A 5,886-nucleotide genomic window follows, 5' to 3' on the forward strand; every position below is an offset into this window, starting at 1 on the left:
ATGAACACATTTTTCTCCAAAACTATAACAGATGCAAGCTTGTCCTGTTTGGTGGAGATATTTAATAAAATAAGTAGAAATCCACTAAAAGTTTTGTTTGGTTATCTTGCAATCCCGAGATAATCGTCTCCATGCTCCAAATCCATTTTAAAGCCATTTTTAAGGCATTTCGCGCATACATGAAATGAACACATTTTTCTCCAAAACTATAACAGATGCAAGCTTGTCCTGTTTGGTGGAGATGATATTTAATAAAATAAGTAGAAATCCACTAAAAGTTTTGTTTGGTTATCTTGCAATCTCGAGATAATCGTCTCCATGCTTCAAATGCTCTTAAAACCCATTTCTAAGGCATTTCGCGCATAAATGATATGAACACATTTTTCTTTAAAACTATAACAGATGCAAGCTTGTCCTGTTTGGTGGAGATGATATTTAATAAAATAAGTAGAAATCCACTAAAAGTTTTGTTTGGTTATCTTGCAATCCCGAGATAATCGTCTCCATGCTCCAAATCCATTTTAAAGCCATTTTTAAGGCATTTCACGCATACATGAAATGAACACATTTTTCTCCAAAACTATAACAGATGCAAGCTTGTCCTGTTTGGTGGAGATAATATTTAATAAAATAAGTAGAAATCTAATAAAAGTTTCGTTTGTTTATATTGCCATCCTGAGATAATCGTCTCCATGCTCCAAATTCATTTTAAAGCCATTTCAAAGGCATTTTGCGCATACATGAAATGAACACATTTTTCTCCAAAACTATAACATGCAAGCTTGTCCTGTTTGGTGGAGATGATATTTAATAAAATAAGTAGAAATCCACTAAAAGTTTTGTTTGGTTATCTTGCAATCCCGAGATAATCGTCTCCATGCTCCAAATCCATTTTAAAGCCATTTTTAAGGCATTTCGCGCATACATGAAATGAACACATTTTTCTCCAAAACTATAACAGATGCAAGCTTGTCCTGTTTGGTGGAGATGATATTTAATAAAATAAGTAGAAATCCACTAAAAGTTTTGTTTGGTTATCTTGCAATCCCGAGATAATCGTCTCCATGCTCCAAATCCATTTTAAAGCCATTTTTAAGGCATTTTGCGCATACATGAAATGAACACATTTTTCTCCAAAACTATAACAGATGCAAGCTTGTCCTGTTTGGTGGAGATGATATTTAATAAAATAAGTAGAAATCCACTAAAAGTTTTGTTTGGTTATCTTGCAATCCCGAGATAATCGTCTCCATGCTCCAAATCCATTTTAAAGCCATTTTTAAGGCATTTCGCGCATACATGAAATGAACACATTTTTCTCCAAAACTATAACAGATGCAAGCTTGTCCTGTTTGGTGGAGATGATATTTAATAAAATAAGTAGAAATCCACTAAAAGTTTTGTTTGGTTATCTTGCAATCTCGAGATAATCGTCTCCATGCTTCAAATGCTATTAAAACCCATTTCTAAGGCATTTCGCGCATAAATGAAATGAACACATTTTTCTCCAAAACTATAACAGATGCAAGCTTGTCCTGTTTGGTGGAGATGATATTTAATAAAATAAGTAGAAATCCACTAAAAGTTTTGTTTGGTTATCTTGCAATCCCGAGATAATCGTCTCCATGCTCCAAATCCATTTTAAAGCCATTTTTAAGGCATTTCGCGCATACATGAAATGAACACATTTTTCTCCAAAACTATAACAGATGCAAGCTTGTCCTGTTTGGTGGAGATGATATTTAATAAAATAAGTCGAAATCCACTAAAAGTTTTGTTTGGTTATCTTGCAATCCCGAGATAATCGTCTCCATGCTCCAAATCCATTTTAAAGCCATTTTTAAGGCATTTCGCGCATACATGAAATGAACACATTTTTCTCCAAAACTATAACAGATGCAAGCTTGTCCTGTTTGGTGGAGATGATATTTAATACAATAAGTAGAAATCCACTAAAACTTTTGTTTGGTTATCTTGCAATCTCGAGATAATCGTCTCCATGCTTCAAATGCTATTAAAACCCATTTCTAAGGCATTTCGCGCATAAATGAAATGAACACATTTTTCTCCAAAACTATAACAGATGCAAGCTTGTCCTGTTTGGTGGAGATGATATTTAATAAAATAAGTAGAAATCCACTAAAAGTTTTGTTTGGTTATCTTGCAATCCCGAGATAATCGTCTCCATGCTCCAAATCCATTTTAAAGCCATTTTTAAGGCATTTCGCGCATACATGAAATGAACACATTTTTCTCCAAAACTATAACAGATGCAAGCTTGTCCTGTTTGGTGGAGATGATATTTAATAAAATAAGTAGAAATCCACTAAAAGTTTTGTTTGGTTATCTTGCAATCTCGAGATAATCGTCTCCATGCTTCAAATGCTCTTAAAATCCATTTCTAAGGCATTTCGCGCATAAATGAAATGAACACATTTTTCTTTAAAACTATAACAGATGCAAGCTTGTCCTGTTTGATGGAGATGATATTTAATAAAATAAGTAGAAATCCACTAAAAGTTTTGTTTGGTTATCTTGCAATCCCGAGATAATCGTCTCCATGCTCCAAATCCATTTTAAAGCCATTTTTAAGGCATTTCGCGCATACATGAAATGAACACATTTTTCTCCAAAACTATAACAGATGCAAGCTTGTCCTGTTTGGTGGAGATAATATTTAATAAAATAAGTAGAAATCTACTAAAAGTTTCGTTTGTTTATATTGCCATCCTGAGATAATCGTCTCCATGCTCCAAATCCATTTTAAAGCCATTTCAAAGGCATTTTGCGCATACATGAAATGAACACATTTTTCTCCAAAACTATAACAGATGCAAGCTTGTCCTGTTTGGTGGAGATGATATTTAATAAAATAAGTAGAAATCCACTAAAAGTTTTGTTTGGTTATCTTGCAATCCCGAGATAATCGTCTCCATGCTCCAAATCCATTTTAAAGCCATTTTTAAGGCATTTCGCGCATACATGAAATGAACACATTTTTCTCCAAAACTATAACAGATGCAAGCTTGTCCTGTTTGGTGGAGATGATATTTAATAAAATAAGTAGAAATCCACTAAAAGTTTTGTTTGGTTATCTTGCAATCTCGAGATAATCGTCTCCATGCTTCAAATGCTCTTAAAACCCATTTCTAAGGCATTTCGCGCATAAATGAAATGAACACATTTTTCTTTAAAACTATAACAGATGCAAGCTTGTCCTGTTTGGTGGAGATGATATTTAATAAAATAAGTAGAAATCCACTAAAAGTTTTATTTGGTTATCTTGCAATCCCGAGATAATCGTCTCCATGCTCCAAATCCATTTTAAAGCCATTTTTAAGGCATTTCGCGCATACATGAAATGAACACATTTTTCTCCAAAACTATAACAGATGCAAGCTTGTCCTGTTTGGTGGAGATAATATTTAATAAAATAAGTAGAAATCTACTAAAAGTTTCGTTTGTTTATATTGCCATCCTGAGATAATCGTCTCCATGCTCCAAATCCATTTTAAAGCCATTTCAAAGGCATTTTGCGCATACATGAAATGAACACATTTTTCTCCAAAACTATAACAGATGCAAGCTTGTCCTGTTTGGTGGAGATGATATTTAATAAAATAAGTAGAAATCCACTAAAAGTTTTGTTTGGTTATCTTGCAATCCCGAGATAATCGTCTCCATGCTCCAAATCCATTTTAAAGCCATTTTTAAGGCATTTCGCGCATACATGAAATGAACACATTTTTCTCCAAAACTATAACAGATGCAAGCTTGTCCTGTTTGGTGGAGATGATATTTAATAAAATAAGTAGAAATCCACTAAAAGTTTTGTTTGGTTATCTTGCAATCCCGAGATAATCGTCTCCATGCTCCAAATCCATTTTAAAGCCATTTTTAAGGCATTTCGCGCATACATGAAATGAACACATTTTTCTCCAAAACTATAACAGATGCAAGCTTGTCCTGTTTGGTGGAGATAATATTTAATAAAATAAGTAGAAATCTACTAAAAGTTTCGTTTGTTTATATTGCCATCCTGAGATAATCGTCTCCATGCTCCAAATCCATTTTAAAGCCATTTCAAAGGCATTTTGCGCATACATGAAATGAACACATTTTTCTCCAAAACTATAACACATGCAAGCTTGTCCTGTTTGGTGGAGATGATATTTAATAAAATAAGTAGAAATCCACTAAAAGTTTTGTTTGGTTATCTTGCAATCCCGAGATAATCGTCTCCATGCTCCAAATCCATTTTAAAGCCATTTTTAAGGCATTTCGCGCATACATGAAATGAACACATTTTTCTCCAAAACTATAACAGATGCAAGCTTGTCCTGTTTGGTGGAGATAATATTTAATAAAATAAGTAGAAATCTACTAAAAGTTTCGTTTGTTTATATTGCCATCCTGAGATAATCGTCTCCATGCTCCAAATCCATTTTAAAGCCATTTCAAAGGCATTTTGCGCATACATGAAATGAACACATTTTTCTCCAAAACTATAACAGATGCAAGCTTGTCCTGTTTGGTGCAGATGATATTTAATAAAATAAGTAGAAATCCACTAAAAGTTTTGTTTGGTTATCTTGCAATCCCGAGATAATCGTCTCCATGCTCCAAATCCATTTTAAAGCCATTTTTAAGGCATTTCGCGCATACATGAAATGAACACATTTTTCTCCAAAACTATAACAGATGCAAGCTTGTCCTGTTTGGTGGAGATGATATTTAATAAAATAAGTAGAAATCCACTAAAAGTTTTGTTTGGTTATCTTGCAATCCCGAGATAACCGTCTCCATGCTCCAAATCCATTTTAAAGCCATTTTTAAGGCATTTCGCGCATACATGAAATGAACACATTTTTCTCCAAAACTATAACAGATGCAAGCTTGTCCTGTTTGGTGGAGATAATATTTAATAAAATAAGTAGAAATCTACTAAAAGTTTCGTTTGTTTATATTGCCATCCTGAGATAATCGTCTCCATGCTCCAAATCCATTTTAAAGCCATTTCAAAGGCATTTTGCGCATACATGAAATGAACACATTTTTCTCCAAAACTATAACACATGCAAGCTTGTCCTGTTTGGTGGAGATAATATTTAATAAAATAAGTAGAAATCTACTAAAAGTTTCGTTTGTTTATATTGCCATCCTGAGATAATCGTCTCCATGCTCCAAATCCATTTTAAAGCCATTTCAAAGGCATTTTGCGCATACATGAAATGAACACATTTTTCTCCAAAACTATAACAGATGCAAGCTTGTCCTGTTTGGTGGAGATGATATTTAATAAAATAAGTAGAAATCCACTAAAAGTTTTGTTTGGTTATCTTGCAATCCCGAGATAATCGTCTCCATGCTCCAAATCCATTTTAAAGCCATTTTTAAGGCATTTCGCGCATACATGAAATGAACACATTTTTCTCCAAAACTATAACAGATGCAAGCTTGTCCTGTTTGGTGGAGATGATATTTAATAAAATAAGTAGAAATCCACTAAAAGTTTTGTTTGGTTATCTTGCAATCCCGAGATAATCGTCTCCATGCTCCAAATCCATTTTAAAGCCATTTTTAAGGCATTTCGCGCATACATGAAATTAACACATTTTTCTCCAAAACTATAACAGATGCAAGCTTGTCCTGTTTGGTGGAGATAATATTTAATAAAATAAGTAGAAATCTACTAAAAGTTTCGTTTGTTTATATTGCCATCCTGAGATAATCGTCCCCATGCTCCAAATCCATTTTAAAGCCATTTCAAAGGCATTTTGCGCATACATGAAATGAACACATTTTTCTCCAAAACTATAACACATGCAAGCTTGTCCTGTTTGGTGGAGATGATATTTAATAAAATAAGTAGAAATCCACTAAAAG

This window comes from Anomaloglossus baeobatrachus, unplaced genomic scaffold, assembly GCF_048569485.1.
Source record: "Anomaloglossus baeobatrachus isolate aAnoBae1 unplaced genomic scaffold, aAnoBae1.hap1 Scaffold_34, whole genome shotgun sequence".
Classification (NCBI taxonomy): Eukaryota; Metazoa; Chordata; class Amphibia; order Anura; family Aromobatidae; genus Anomaloglossus; species Anomaloglossus baeobatrachus.